At 42.0% G+C, this 17,173-nt stretch overlaps 1 non-coding gene across 1 annotated transcript; it reads left to right on the plus strand.

The window, feature by feature from the left end:
• The first annotated feature begins 7,025 nt into the window (after positions 1-7,025).
• LOC115834881 lies at positions 7,026-7,132 on the plus strand. The gene has a single exon (XR_004029881.1). It is a non-coding gene; the product is annotated as a U6 spliceosomal RNA (small nuclear RNA).
• The last annotated feature ends 10,041 nt before the right edge of the window (positions 7,133-17,173 follow it).

The following is a 17,173-nucleotide window of genomic DNA, read 5'->3' on the forward strand; positions in this document are numbered from 1 at the left end:
GTCAAGGCTGCAGTGAGCTGTGATCATGCCACTGCACTCAGTCTGGGCAACACAGCAAGACCCTGTCTCAAGAAGACCAAACTAATAGCAAACTTTAAGACGAAAAACATTATTAGTGTAGAGGTTGTCACTATGCAGTAATAATAAAATGATGACAATGTTTTAAAAAAATTCACCAGATAGATGTAACCATCTAAATTAATATGTGCCTAATAAAATAGCCTAAAATATTTAAAGCAAAAATAATTAAAGCTACAGGGGAAAATAGACACATCTGTCATTATGGTGTGAGATGTCAACAAATCTCTCTGAAATATGGCTACATCAAGGCAGCAAAACATCAGGAGCTGGCGGCAGCAGAGACCACTGGCCTTGGTAGTAACTGAAGTATAGAGCACTAGATCAAAGCAAACCGATAAGCAATTTGATCCCTAGGTCCCTCCTCTACTCCATGCCACTGGCCAACTGCCCCTTTCTTAATCTAGTGTAACACTGGAGATTTATTCTCTGGAGAAGGCAAAACAGAAGGTCTTTGGGCCAGTAGCTGAAAAAGGGGGTTAAGTGATTGTATACACACTGAAATCTGAGAACTCCAACCCTCTTCTCTCACTTGTCAGCCAAAGTGGCAACTCACTCAGTCACCAGGAGGGTAAAGACAGACCTTTATCCTCCAGACAGCCCCTCTATGGGACTCAGGCAACCCAAGAAGAGAGATCTAAGACGAATGTTACCCAACAAAATATCCATCCAGCTCAAAGTCAACATGCCTGTCATCAGTTTTTAAGATCTTGTTCTTAATAATGATCAATCAAGGATTATTAGACAACTAAGGAGAACCTCTACCTTAAGAGAGACCAAACCCAGTAAGCAGAAAAAAAGCAACTTGCAGGAAACAGAGACTCTGTAGAAAAAAGAAGAAGAAGAGGAGGTGAAGAGGAGGAGGAGGAGAAGGAAGGCAAGGAGGAGGAAGAAGGAGAGGCATTAATAACCTCAGGATGAGAAAAGAAGGTATTGCATTCATGAAATAATAACCTGATTCTATGAAAGTAAACATTCACAGAACAACAAAAACTACTAGAAAATAATATATTTTTTAAAAGCATGATGGTAGAAATGAAAATAATGAGTAAGGTTGGAAGACACAGTTGAGGGAGTATCCCCCAAAAAGAAAGAAATGGAGAATAGTAAAAAGATTAGAAAAGTAGAGAATCAATTTAGGAGGTTCAATGTCTGAATAAAGAAAGAACAGAAGAAAATGAAGGGGGTAAAGCATCAAATAAATAATTCAAGATTGTTTCCCAAAACTGAAATATGTGAGTTTTCAAATTGAAAAAGGCCACCTTAGCTGGACACGGTGGCTGACACCTGTAATCCCAACACTCTGGGATTCTGGTTTTTAAAAAAATTAGTGTTATATTGTAAGATTTTTTTATTTGCTTATATCAGTCTTCAAAAATATCCATTTTAATAGTTCATTCATTCAGCAGTTATTTGTTTGGTATTTCTTTGCCTGACAGTCACTCTTCCAGGCACTGGGTGTATAGCAATGAGCAAAACAAGGCCCTGCCCTGTGAGGTTTACATTCTAAGCTTTATAGGGCTTACAATGTAATAAAAGACATTAAAAAGAAATAAAAGACATAAATAAAAGAGAAATCAAAGACATAAATAGAAAATAGTGATAAAGTCTTCTAGAACATTTTTTAACTCAACATTATATCCAAGACTTACCTTATTTTATGTAACTATAGTTCATTCATTTTTTTTTTTTTTTTTGAGACAGTCTCGCTCTATTGCCCAGGCTGGACTGCAGTGGCACCGTCTCAGCTCACTGCAACCTCTGCCTCTGGGTTCAAGCAATTCTCCTGCCTCAGCCTCCTGAGTAGCTAGGATTACAGGCTTGCGCTACCATGCCCAGCTAATTTTTGTATTTTTAGTTGAGACGGGGTTTCACCATGTTGGCCAGGCTGGTCTCAAACTCCTGACCTTGTGATCTGCCTGCCTCAGCCTCCCAAAGTGCTGGAATTACAGGTGTGAGCCACCATGCCCGGCCGGTTCATTCATTTTTATTGCTGTATAATATTCCATGATAGGACCATAACTGGTAGGATAAAAATGGCCTCTCAAAGATCTTGAATCCTAATCTTTGAAAACTGTAAATGTTACCTTATATGAAAACAGAGTCTGTAACAATGTAATTAAGGACTGTGAGATGGGGAGATTATACCAAATTATTGGAGTAGACCCTAAATGCAATCACATGTATCCTTATAAGAGGGAGGCAGAAAGAGATCTGACACAGACAAAAGAGGAAAAAGCACAAGGCGGAGGAGTGAGGTGGCCAAAAGCCAAGGAGTGCTGGCAGCTACCAGGAGCTGAAAGAGACAAGAAATGGATTCTCACCTGGAGCCTCCAGAGGGAGCATAGATCTACTGACATCTTGCTTTAGGCCCAGTAATACTGATTTTGGACATCCTGGCCTCCAGAATGGTGAGAAAATGTTTCTGTTGTTTAGAGTCATGTAGTTTGTGATAATTTGTTACAATTATCATTAAAAAAAGTAATGCAGATTTTGGAACCAAGAGTGGAGTGCTGCTGTAACCAAAACCTAAAAATGTGGAGGTAGCTTTGGAATTGGGTAATGAGTAGAGACGAAGAATTTTGGGGAGCATGCAGAAAAAGCCTAGGTTTCCTTGAACAGATTGTTAGTAGAAATATGGATATTGGCTCACGCCAACATGGTGAAACCCCATCTCTACTAAAAATACAAAAATTAGCTGGGCATAGTGGTGCGTGCGTGTAGTCCTAGCTACTAGGGAGGCTGAGGCAGGAGAATCACTTGAATACAAGAGGTGCAGGCGGCAGTGACCTAAGATCGCACCACTGCACCCCAGCCTGGGTAACAGAGCAAGACCTTGTCTCAAAAAAAAAAAAAAAAAAAAGGAAAAGAAAAAGAAAGATGGATATTAAGGCTCTACCAGTGAGGACTCAGAAAAAAACGAAGAAAATGTTACTAGAAACTGAAGGAGATGAGATCCCTGTTCTATAGAGGTAGAAAGTCTAGCTATACTTTGTCCTACAGTTGCATGGAAAGCAGAATTTGTGAGTGATGCACTTGAATATTTTGTGGAGATGATTTCCAACCAAAAGAGATGGGATCTTCTTTTGTCATCCAGGTTGGAGTGCAGTGGCACAATCCTAGCTCACTGCATCCTCAAACTCCTGGGCTCAAGTGATCCTCCTACCTCAGCCTCCCAAAATGCTGGAATTACAAGTGTGAGCCACTGTGCCTGGCCTGAGTAAATATATATATATACATACACACACACACACACACACACATATATATGCACACAATATATATTGCACATATATATGCACACAATATATATTGTGTGCATATATATTGTGTGTATATATATACATATATGTGTATATATACATATATATGTGTATGTGTGTGTATGTGTGTATGTGTGTATGTATAGATATATATATAGATATATAGAGAGATATATATATAGATATATAGAGAGATATATATAGAGATATATAGAGATATATATATAGATATATATATAGATATATATAGATATATATATATAGATATATATAGATATATATATAGAGATATATATATAGATATATTCTATGCCTAAAGAAAAGGATCAGATTTCAGTGCAAATCGTATAGTAGAAAACTTCGAAAGTCCCTAAGGGCTTTGAAAAGCTCCTACATAGTCCAGGGAATAGAGGTGCACATGTGTGACTAGGGCTGGGTGCATGCTCAGGAAAGACCTGAAGGGGTCCTAAATTCCCACCTCTACCTGATCTTCAGGCTCTCTGTGAGCAGAAGACAAAGGTTAAGGCACAGTTGTAAATTGCCTGGCTTAGAGTTGAAGGTATGTGCCAACACACATACAGAGCCCATCTGCAAAGACTGGAAGATTTTTATCATTGTTCTAGGTATTTAAGAAAATCTCTGTCAAGTCGTTAGCTGATCACTAAGCTAATGAAACAAAGACTTTAGTAGATATACACAAGAAAAAATACAGACTTTACAAAATTAGTTCAGAAAAATCACACACACACACACACACAAAAACCAACAAGTACTACAAGCCACAATAACAAACTCTGGGGTGCTGGGAGATTTCAGATTCGATTTCCAGAGTTGCTACATTTAAATATTAAAAATGTCCAGTTTCAAACAAAAATTATGAGACATTCAAAGAAACAAGAGAGCATAGTTTATGTGTGGGGAAAAAAGAAATTAATAGAAACTGTTAGGTCGGGCGCAGTGGCTCATGCCTGGAATCCCAGCACTTTGGGAGGCCGTGAATCACGAGGTTAGGAGTTCAAGACCAGCCTGGCCAAGATGCTGAAACCCAATCTCTACTAAAAATAAAAAAATTAGCTGGGTGTGGTGGCACGCATCTGTAGTCCCAGCTACTTGGTAGGCTGAGGCAGGAGAATCGCTTGAACCCGTACAACAGAGGCTGTAGTAGTGAGCTGAGATCAAGCCACTGCACTCCAGCCTGGGCGACAGAGCAACTCTGTCTCACAAAAAAAAAAAAAAAAAAAAAAAAAGAAACTGTTTCTGAGGAAGCACAGATGTTAGACTTTATACATAGACTTTAAATCAACTATTTTATTGTATTAATTAATTAATTAATTTTTCTTTTGAGATGGAGTCTTGTTTTGTCACCCAGGCTGCAGTGCAAGGGCACTATTTCGGCTAACTACAACCCCCACCTCCCAGGTTCAAGTGATTCTTCTGACTCAGCCTCCCAAATAGCTGAGATTATAGGCACCTATCACCACACCTGGCTAATTTTTGTATTTTTAGTAGAGACAGGGTTTCACCATGTTGGCCAGGCTGGTCTCAAACTCCTGGCCTCAAGTGATCCACCTACCTCGGCCTCCCAAAGTGCTGGGATTACAGGGGTGAGCCACCACACCTGGCCTAAACCAACTATTTTAAATCTATTCAAAGACCTACAGGAAACCATGAGAACTATATCTCACTAAATATAGAGTGTAAATAGAGATAAATTATAAAAAGAAAACAAATAGAAATCCTGGAGTTTTAGGTATAAGCCAAGAGGAACATTTAAAAAAAGAAAAAAGAGAAAAGAAAGAAATTCTGGAGCTGAAGAGTATAATAACTGAAATAAAAATTCGCTAGAGGAGCTCAATATAGATTAGAGCAGGCAAAAGAAAGAATCAGCACACATGAAGATAAGTCAATGAGATTAGCAATCTGAGGAGCAAGAATGGAGAAAAACAAATGGAGTTTAAGAGACCCATGGAATACCATCGAGCATAACAACATATGCATAATGAAAGTCCCAGATGGAGAGGAGGCAGAGAAAGAAGAAGACAGAATACTTGAAGAAATAAAGGCTCAAAACTTCCAAAATGTAGTGGAAGACTCAGTCATCACATTCATTCAGCCTAATGAATCCCAAGTAGGATAAACACAGAGATCAAAACCAAGATACATTAGAATCAAACTATTGAAAGACAAAGATAAAAAGAGAATCTTGATTTTTGTTGTTGCTGTTGTTGTTTTGAGACAGAATCTCACTTTGTTGCCCAGGCTGGAGTGCAGTGGCACAATCTTGGCTCACTGTAACCTCCACCTCCTCCATGCCTGGCTAATTTTTGTATATTTAGTGGAGATGGGGTTTCGCCATGTTGACCAAGCTGGTCTCAAACTCCCTACCTTAAGTCATCCACCCACCTTGGCCTCCCAAAGTGCTGGGATCACAGGCATAAGCCACCATTCCCCGCCCAAAAAGAGAATCTTGAAAACAACAAGAGAAAAGTGACTCATCACATATAAGCTAATCTCAACAAGATTAACAGTTTATTTCTCATCAGAAACCATGGGGGCCAGACAGTGGGATGATATATTCAGAAAATGCTGAAACAAACAAACAAAAGAGGATTAAGATTTCTGTATCTATCTATATATAACTAAGATTTCTATATCTGGCAAAGCTATCCTTCAGGAAAAAAAGGAGAACTCAAGACATCCTCAGATAAACTAAAGTCGAGAGAGTTTGTCACTAGTAGACCTACCCTATAAGAAATGCTAAAGGGGGCTGTTCAGGTTGCTACTAAAGGACACTAGATAGTAACTCAAAACCACATGAAGAAATAAAGAACATCAGTAAAATAAATAGGCAAATAAATATACATAGATAAATATAAAAGTATTACTGTATTTTTAAACTCCTCTTTTTTCCCTTATATAATTTAAAATACATCTACAATAACCAAAATCTATGTTGATGGGCATGCAAGGCATAAAAATGTAATTTCTGACAATAAAAACATGAAAGGTAGGGGATGAAGCTGTAGAGGTGCAAAGATTTTGTATGCTATTGAAACTAAGTTGGTATTAATTAGAATTAGATTGTTAAATATTATTATTTAAATTTTTTGTTATAGTTGCTGTTTTTGAGACCAGGTCTTGCTCTGTTGCTTGGGCTGGAGTGCAGTGTTGCGATTATGGCTCACTGCAGCCATGAACTTCTGGACTCAAGTGATCCTCCCACCTCAGCCTCTGAGTAGCTGGGACTACAGGTGCACATCACCACATCTAGCGGCTAGATATGGGGTCTTTCTTTATTACCCAGGCTGGTCTCAAACTCCTGACCTCAAGCAATCCTCCTACCTCAGCCTCCCAGAGTGGTAGGGCTTGAGCCACCACGCCCAGCCAAATTGTTCAATATCCAAGACAACCACTAAGAAAATAAGTAAAAGAAAAGAAAAGAAAAGAAGGGAATCAAAAGAAAAAAGGAGGATCAAAATGGGGCACTAGAAAATATTTAACACAATAGAAAGCAATAATGAAGGAATTGAGGAACAAAAAAACAAAAATATATAATGCATATAAAAAATAGCAACATGGGAATAAATCCTTATCAGTAATTACATTAACTGTAAATGGATTGAATTATCCAATTGAAAGGCAGAGATTAGTAGAATTGATTTTTTTTTAAAAAAGCATGATCCAATGCTCACTTCAGCAGCACATATACTAAAATTGGAATGATACAGAGAAGATTAGCGTGGCCCCTGTGCAAGGTTGACATGCAAATTTGTGACACTTTCCATTATAAAATAAAAAAAAAACAAACCCACATGATCCAACTATATATGCTGTCTACAAGAGCATCCCTTTAGCTCAAATGACCCAAATTGTTGAAAGTGAAAGGATGGAAGATATTCCAGGCTAGGGGCAGTGACTCACACCTGTAATTCCAGCCCTCTGGTAGGCTGAAGTGGGAGGATTTCTTGACGCCAAGAGTTTAAGACCAGCCTGGGCAACAAAACTACGCTATCTACTAAAAAAAAAAAAAGAAAAAAAGAAAAAAAACCTGGTATGGTGGCACATATCTGTGGTCCCAGCTACTCAGGAAGCTAAGGTGGGAGGATGGATCCCTTCGGCCCAGGAGTTTGAAGCTGCAGCCACTGCACTCCAGCTTGAGTGACAAGGGACTCTGTATCTAAATATATATATTCCATGAAAACTAACAAAAAGAGGGCTGGAGTGGATATCCTAATATTATAAAAAATAGATCTTAAGGCAAAAATTGTTACAAGGGACAAAGAGAAACATTCTGTAATGATAAAAGTCTCAATTCATCAAGAAGATATAACAATTATATATTTCACCTAACAGCAGAGTCCTCAAAGTATGTGAAGCAAAAATGGACAGAATTCAAAGTAGAAACAGGCCAGCAAGAATAGCTGGAAATATCGGCGGAGCACAGTGGCCCACGCTTCTAACCCCAGCACTTTGGGAGGCCAAGGTGGGCAGATCACCAGAGGTCAGAAATTCGAGACCAGCCTGTCCAACATGGTAAAACTCTTTGTCTACCAAAGATACAAAATTTAGCTGGGCATGGTGGCACGTGCCTGTAACCCCAGCTACTTGGGAGGCTGAGGCAGGAGGATGGCTTGAACCTGGGAGGTGGAGGTTGAGGTGAGCCGAGATCATGCTACTGCACTCCAGCCTGGTGACAGAGCAAGACTCTGTCTCAAAAAATAAAAAAAAGTAAAATAAATAAATAAATAAATATAATAAAAAGAATAGTTGGAAACGTCAATACTTCACTTTCAATAATGGCTAGAACTACACACTGGATAAGGACATAGAAGACTTGAACAGTGCTGACTCTACCCAACCATAGCAGAATATACATTCTTCTCAAAGTACACATAAAACATACCCCAGGATAGACCATATGTTAGACCACAAAATAAGTCTTAATAAATTTTAAGGGATTGAAATCATATGAATTATCTTTCTGACCACAAGGGAATGAAATTAGAAATAACAGAATTAAAAGTGAAAAATTCACAAATACGTGGGAATTAAGCAACACACTCTTAACTGCCCCATAGATCAAAGAAAAAAATCACAAGAGAAATTAGATGAGATGAATGAAAATGAAAATATAACATACCAAAACTTATCGAATACAGCAAAAGCAGTACTCAAAGGGAAATTTATAGCTGTAAAAACCTCCATCAAAGAGAAGAAAGATCTCCAATTAATAACCTAAACTTCCAATTTAAGGAACTAGAAAAAGTAGAATAAACTAAACCCAAAGCAAGCAAAAGAAAGGAAAGAATAAAAATTAAGAGTGGAGATAAATGAAATAGAAAAGAGAAAAACAACAGAAAGAATCAATGAAAACAAAAGTTGATTCTTCAAAAAGATCGAGAAAATTGATGAAACTTCAGACTGACCAAAAAAAAAAGAAGACTCAAATTACTAAAGTTAGGAATAAGGCTGGGGTGGCTCACGCCTGTAATCTGAGCACTTTTGGAGGCCAATGCGGGGGAATTGCTTGAGCTCGGGAGTTCAAGACCAGCTTGGGCAACATAGGGAAACCTTGTCTCTGCTAAAAATAAAATATTAAAAAATTAGCCAGGTGTAGTGGCACATGTCTGTAGTCCCAGTTATTTGAAACGCTGAGGCAGGAGGATTACTTGAGCCCAGGAGACTGAGGCTGCAGTGAACTATGATCTTGCCACTGTACTCCAGCCTGGGCAACAGAGTGAGCCCCTGTCTCAAAAAAAAAAAGGAACAGAAGTAGAAAAATTACTACTAGCTGGACATGGTGTCTCGTGCCTGTAATCCTAGCTACTGGGGAGGTTGAGGCAGGAGGATTGCCTTGACCCCAGGAGTTCAAAGCTGCAGTGAGCTATGATCGTACCGCTTCTCTCCATCTTGGGTGACAGAGCAAGATGCTGTCTCTAAAGTAAATACATAGGCCAGGTGCGGTGGCTCACGCCTGTAATCCCAGCACTTTGGGAGGCCGAGGCTGGCAGATCACCTGAGGTCGGGAGTTCGAGACCAGCCTGACCAACAGGGAGAAACCCCCATCTCCACTAAAAATACAAAATTGGCTGGGCATGGTGGTGCATGCCTGTAATCCCAGCTACCCGGGAGGCTGAGGCAGGAGAATCACTTGAACCCGGGAGGTGGAGGTTGCGGTGAGCCAAGATCACGCCATTGCATTCCAGCCTGGGCAACCAAGAGCGAAACTCCGTCTCAAAAAAAAAAAAAAAAAAAGTAAATACATAAATGAATGAATAAAAATTAAAAATAAAAATGTGGGCCGGGCGCGGTGGCTCACGCCTGTAATCCCAGCACTTTGGGAGGCTGAGGTGGGCGTATCACGAGGTCAGGAGATCGAGACCATCCTGGCTAACACGGTGAAACCCCGTCTCTACTAAAAATACAAAAAATTAGCCAGGTGTGGTGGCGGGCACCTGTAGTCCCAGCTACTCGGGAAGCTGAGGCAGGAAAATGGCGTAAACCTGGGAGGCGGAGCTTGCAGTGAGCCAAGATCACACTACTGCACTCCAGCCTGCGCAGCAGAGCAAGATTCTGTCTCAAAAAAAAAAAAAAAAAAAAAAAAAAAAAACAAAAGAAGAAGGAATATATGGACCAATATCCCTTATGAATATAGATGCAAATATCCTCAACCAAATACTAGCAAATCCAATCCAGCAACATGTTAAAAAGATTATACATCGTGTCCATGTGGGATTTATCATGGGAATGCAAGCAAGGTAGTTGAACATATGAAAATCAGTGTAAAGGCCGGGCATGGTGGCTCATGCCTGTAATCTTAGCACTTTGTGAGGCCTAGGCGGGCAGATCATTTGAGGTCAGAAGTTCGAGACCAGCCTGGCCAGCATGGTGAAACCCCGCCTCTACTAAAAATACAAAAATTAGCCAGGCATGGTGGCGTGCGCCTGTAATCCCAACTACTTGGGAGGCTGAGGCAGGAGAATCGCTTGAAACCAGAAGATGGAGGTTGCAGCAAGCCATGATCGCACCACGGCACTCCAGCCTAGGCAACAAGAGCAAAACTCCGTCTCAAAACAAACAAACAAACAAACAAAAAACACCTGAGCTCAAACAATTCTCCCTCTTTGGCGTCCCCAAATGCTGGGATGACATGTATGAACCACTGCACCTGGCAAATTATGATATGATCTTATATGTAGTAAACCCTAAAGAATCCGCACAAAAACTATTACAGCTAGTAAATAAATTCAGCAAAGTTACAGGATACAAGATTAATATACAAAAATCAGCTGTATTTCTATACATTAGCAATAAACAATCTGAAAATAAAATTAAGAAAATAATGCCATTTACAAAATGGAACTTCATTCTTATTAAAAAGAATAAGAGACTTAGGAATATTTTTAACCAAGAAGATGCAAGACTTGTACACTGAAAACCCTACGACAGTGGTGAATGAAACTAAAGAAGACCTAAATAAATGAAAAGACATCCTATGTTCATGGATTGGAAGACTTGATGTTGTAAAGATGACTAAGTGATCTACAGACTCAGTGTAATCCCCATCAAAATTCCAACTGCATTTTTTGCAGAAATGGGCAAGGCGATCCTAAAATTCATATGGAATTGCAGTGGACCCCAAATAGCTAAAACCATCTTGAAAAAGAACAAAGTTGGCGAACTTACACTTCCTGGTTTCAAAATTTCTACGTAACTATATAATTAAAACAATGCAATATTGAAGTGACATATAGCTCAATAGAATAGAATTGATAGTCCAGAAATAAACCCATATATGTATTATCAATTGATTTTCAACATGTATGCCAAGAGAAGTCAATAGGAAAGAATATGCTTTTCAACAAATATACATGGACACCTGGATAGCTACATGCAAAAGAAGAAAGTTGGACCTTTACCTCAAATTATATATAAAAATTAACTCAAAACAGGTCAAATTGCTAAATGTAAGAACTAAAGCGATAAAATTTTTAGAAGAAAACGGGTAAATCTTCATGACCTTGGATTTGACAGGGCCAAAATTTATCTAAATTAAAATTTTAATGTTTAAAATTCAAAATGAATTAAAAACTTTTATGCATCAAGGAACCTCCTCAAGAAAGTAAAAAAGATGATCTACAGAATGGGAGAAAATAGTAAATCACATACTTGATAATGGTCTAGTGTCCAGAATATATAAATTATTCTGACAACTCAACAAAAAGAAGGCAAACAATCAACTGAAAAAATGGGCAAAAGACTTGGATAGACATTTCTCCAATGAGGATAAACAAATAGCCAATAAGCACATGAGAAGATGCTTAACATCGTTTGCCATCTGGGAAATGAGAATCAAAACCACAATGAGATACTACTGCACACCTACTAGGATGGCTTTAGCATCAATAAATATGTAAACACTACATACATAAGTGGAAGAGGTGAATTTTACGGGACACGGATTGCACCTCAATATTAAAATTATAAAAAAAAGACTGGAAGGAAATACATCAAAATGATAACCTTGTTTGGGATTTTGGTTTGTTTTGTTTTAAACTGCTGTGAAGTTTCCTAATTGTTTATAACAAGCATTTAGTCCTTTTGAAGTGTAAGCAATAATCTTAAATCTCTCTTATAACTGTATAAAGCAGGCATACATGAATCTTCCTCCCCTCCCCTCCCTCCCTCCCTCCTTCAAAATGAATTAAAAACTTTTGTGCATCAAGGAACCTCCTCAACAAAGTAAAAAAGACGACCTACAGAATGGGGTCCTCCCTCCCTCCTTCCCTTTCTTCCCTTCCTTCCCTTCCTTCCCTTCCTTCCCTTCCTTCCCTTCCTTCCTTTCCTTCCCTTCCTTCCCTCCTTCCTTCCTCCTTTGTTGAGACAGGGTCTTGCTGTGTCACCCAGTCTGGACTGCAGTTCTGAGCTGGTGTGATCATAGCTCACTGCAGCCTGAAACTCCTGGGCTCAAGCAATCTTCCGACCTCAGCCTCCCAAAATGTAGGGATTATATGTGCGAGCCACTGCACCACGGCAGATTCTGCATTGGTAACAAGCTTCCAAATGATGTAACTGGGCCCCAGACCTCAGTTTGAGAAGCCAGGTTCTAGAAGTCAGCAGCAGGAAGGAATGGACCGATTAAGCAAATCAGCAAAGCAGAGGGACCACAGAAAAAAGGACGATGCTCCCGGGACCCTCTCCCGGGAGCCTATATAACATAGGACATATTTACACTAAAAATTATTCACTTTTCTATCTGAAGTTCTTATTTGCCCGACTGTCCTGTAGCTGTTTTGTCAGGATGTCATCTAATGTTTGTTTTTGTTTTTGACATGGAGTTTCGCTCTTGTCAATCAGGCTGGAGTACAATGGTGCGATCTTGGCTCACTGCAACCTCTCTCTCCCGGGTTCAAGTGATTCTCCTGCCTCAGCCTCCCCGAGTAGCTGGGATTACAAGCATGCGCCACCATGCCTGGCTAATTATTTTTGTATTTTTAGTAGAGATGGGATTTCGCCATGTTGCCCAGGCTGGTCTTGAATTCCTGACCTCAGGTGATTCACCTGCGTCAGCCTCCCAAAGTGCTGAGATTACAGGCATAAGCCACCACGCCTGGCCTGGCCTGTAGTTTTATTTGCTAGTCTGGTAGCCCTAGCATGGGTGGAGAAGGCTGTAGCTGTGGAAGCCCAGCCAGCCTGCATCTGAGGCAGGGAAAGGCAGCTAAGGCAGGCTGCCGTCTGCCCACTGACCTGACAGATAGTGGCCAATGTGGCTTACTCCTCATCCAGCCTACCCTTGTGCTGTCCTCCCCCACATCCATCCACCGTGACAGATGGATGACTCTTCCTCTTCCCCAGGGGTTGTTTTGATGATTAGATGACATTTCTAAAGAGCACTTAGCGCACTGCCTGACACCTGGTAAGTGGTCAAGATGGGGAGAAATGATTGTTTCTACTATTCTTTCCCTCTCACAGTGGCCACTGCAACGTTAAGCACGGTCGGTCGGCATTCAGTGCTTGCCGTGGAAGCGAACCACAGGAGCATCCTGGAGCAGCGGGGAGATGCTGCACTCACCTAGACAGGCGGCCTACTGTGACTTTAGGCAAGTCATTTTCCTTCTGTATGCCTCAGTTTCTTTGTCTGTAAAATGAGCAGCTGGACAAGAAACTTACCATTCTTTCACAGCACGTCAAACTCAACATGCGCATTTGAGCTGAAGACACTGAGGCTACTCACTGGGTGTGAACCTTTGACAGCATCCAGGCCCTGCACAGTTGTCTAGGAGAAGCCTGACCCATGATGTCCTTTCCGCTACTCACCCTGCCATGAGCCCCAGTTCTGAGCTGGAGGGGTGGGGTGGGTGGAAGGTGGATAGTGGTCAGTGCCTCACCTGGCTGGCTGCAGCCTGGCAGAGTCCATGCGGGACCTCGCAGCACAATGGATCCTCTTGCCTCGTGTCTCTAGTTGGTCCAGCTCTGGTCTATTCCATGCTATTCTGTTGTCATGGGCAGGACTGGGTTTGATGAAGCTGGACCTAGGTGTATCCCAGCCTCTCCTGCCTTTCCTGGTTTCTGTCGTCTTTCTGTGGTCCCAGGGCTTATGTTTCCATCTCTTTAAATGTTGAGTCTACTCCACCCTTCAGAGATCAGGGCTGCCGGAGCTCAGGGTGGAGGTGCTGTTGTCTGTCTGGCTTCCGGGCCCTGGACTGGCAGTGTCCCCCAGCACCCCTGTCCAGCTATGCCAAGCCCCCTCCTTTTCTTTCTTGGCCTCTGCCCTATTTGTTCTGTGACTGGCCCAAGAGAGGAGTGTGGGCTGGCAGGTGTCCCACATAAAGCCTGGAGGCAGCATCCAGGCCTGGCTGACTTAACCCGGGGCCCCCTGCCCACTGCCCCCAGACAAGCTGGGTCTCCTTCTTCCTGCCCAGCTGAGGCAGGGCCTAGAAGGGCACCGTGGCAGGCCCTCTGTGATGCTCCTGTTGCCATGGTAATCCTAGGTGAGAAGGCCATAGCATTCTGTGTCTGGCACCCCCGCCCATCTCCCCAGCTCTGCTGTGCTGCCCCAAGAGATGGCTCTCTGCTGGGGAGCTCGAGAGCTTGGAATCTGCTGCAGTCAAAGTCTCTTCCATGCGGCCAGGCACAGTGGCTCATGCCTGCAATCCTAGCAGTTTGGGAGGCCAAGGCGGGTGGATCACTTGAGGTCAGGAGTTCAAGACCAACCTGGCCAACATGGTGAAACCCCGTCTCTATTAAAAATACAAAACTTAGCCGGAAATCACTTGAACCCAGGAGGCAGATGTTGCAGTGAGCCGAGATTGTGCCACTGCACTCCAGCCTGGGTAACGGAGTGAGACTCCGTCTCAAAAAAAAAAAAAAAAATTCTCTTCCATGCAGGCCCCCTCCTTTGGACCTCCCTTCAACCCCAAGAGAGACCACTACCCTAGCAGGTAAGACTCTACCTCTCAGAAACTGACCTTTACTGTAGAGCTGATAGTGGGAAAGGGCTCAGGATCCAAAATCAAAAGACCTAGATCCTAGTCTAAAGCCTATTGATGCTAAAGCCATCCTAGTAGGTGTGCAGTAGTATCTCATTGTGGTTTTGATTGTCATTTATAGCTGTGTGACCTTGGACAAGGCAGGCCTTGAGCTTCAGTGTCCTCCTCTGTAAAATGTGGATAAACATGCCATATTGAAGCATCCTTCAGTAATACCTCTGTGACTTTCCGTAGGTTGTTCCCCTGATGTGTAATGCTCTTCCATTCTTCTCAGCTCCATGAACTCCTACTCATGCTTCAAGACCCAACCGAAATGCCCTATTGTCTGTAAAAATTTCCCTGACCTCTGTGCACTTGGCACAGATCTTAGGCCTTGCCATTCTGTGTTAGAGTTATTTAAGTGTTTCCATATTTTTTGACTATGAATACGTACAGGCAGGAATCAGATTAGGCTCAGTTCTGGAAGAAGAAATGGTTTGGCGAATATTTTCTTTGTGGAACGGAAAGCAGAAGAGGGCGACCTTGACTGGGTTGGGTGCCGTCTCTGCAGGGGTCAAACCTGGGGCTCTTGTTCCAGGCACGGCTTGGGTCAATCAGCACTCATGACTTTGCTGTGTGCCTGAGCCGTGCCTGGCTAGCTGGGGACATTTTCAGAGCTGAGATCCAGTAGGAGAGACCATGACTTGTGCCAGGGTGTGCCTGTCTCAGCTCTGGGGCAGGGCCAGGAGCAGCTGCTCATGGGATGTCTCTGGGGACGTGCTGGGGCCTCTGGGAGGGGAGGGAGACTGGGCATGCACTGTCGATGGTCCTGGTGGTACTCCTGGGATATTGCCAAGGAGTCTGCGATTCAGGGAACAGGGAGGGAGGACTCTAGTGTCTCCAACTCCCTCTCATGGCGCTATGGCTGCTGATCGGGGTCAGGGAGATGAAGGAGTGCCAGCTCCGTGGTCTACACTGATCCTGACCAGTGAACCAGGCTTCCCCAGCCAGAGCCACCTAGTCAAGCACGCTCTCTAGTGGCCACCACAGGGAAGGCAAGAACTTGTCTCCACAAAGGAGGAATTTCATTTATTCCTTCAGAGAGTACAGAATGAGCATCAATGTTCCAGGCATGGTGCCAAGCATGTGTGTTAACTTTCGTTAAAACATACTTATTGGCCGAGTGTGGCGGCTCACTCCTGTACTCCCACCACTTTGGGAGGCCTAGGTGGGAGGACTGCTTGAACTTAGAGCTCGAGACCAGCCTGGGTAATGTAGTGAGACCCTATCTCTATAAAAAAAAAATTAGCTGGGTGTGGTGGCGTGTGCCTGTAGTCTCAGCGACTTGGGAGGCTGAGATGGGAGGATTGCTTGAGCCTGGGAAGTGGAGGTTGCAATTAGCCAAAATCACACCCACTGCACTCCAGCCTGGGTGACCTTGTCTCAAAAATATACTTATATATTTACTTATATATTTATATGTACAAATATATGTATACATACAAATAAATATATTTGTAATATTATAGACATATTAATACTTATTTACATATGTTAATATATAAATATATATAATATATATTTATTTATCATCTTCTAAATGGAAAACTCTCTCTTGAGTTTCAGGATGTGTTGGTGGGGAAGGGAATACAGGATAGGGAAATAATCCCTTAAGCAGTGACTCAGCACAGGCCATAAAATCAGAATCACCTGGAGAACTTGAGCAATCCCAACACCTGGGGTCCATCCAGACCAATCAAATCAGAATTCGTAGGGGTCAGGCACAGGCATCAGTGGTTTGGAGAGTTGACGGACATATGTCCCATCCATCATTCTCATTTGGCTGCCAAGGTAGGCATCGTTGTCCCATTTTGCCTATAGGCAGACCGAGGCTGAAGTGAACCCGCTTCTTTCCCCATTTCAGTTGAGGACAGCGACGGGGCAGCGGGGCGGCAGTAAATACTCCTACAAGGCTGCCTCTAAAGAGATTCTTATAATAACAACAGCTTTATTGTTTGCCACGATTAGAAAAGTATTCAAGGTCATTGTGAAATAGTGTTTTTTTTTTCTAGGCAGATAATTATATAAAGGCAAAAATGGTGTGTGGGGGTGGGGGACAAGGGGAGGGAGAGCATTAGGACAAATACCTAATGCATGCAAGGCTTAAAACCTAGATGATGGGTTGACAGGTGCAGCAAACCACCATGGCACATGTATACCTATGTAACAAACCTACACATCATGTATACCTATGTAACAAACTTGCACATTCTGCACATGTATCCCAGAACTTAAAGTGAAAAAAAAAGTGGTGTGTAGAAAAATCACCTGCAATCTCAGCATAGTTAACGCTTAGTACATTTC

This window comes from Nomascus leucogenys, chromosome 4 (genome assembly GCF_006542625.1).
Source record: "Nomascus leucogenys isolate Asia chromosome 4, Asia_NLE_v1, whole genome shotgun sequence".
In the NCBI taxonomy this organism is placed as follows: Eukaryota; Metazoa; Chordata; class Mammalia; order Primates; family Hylobatidae; genus Nomascus; species Nomascus leucogenys.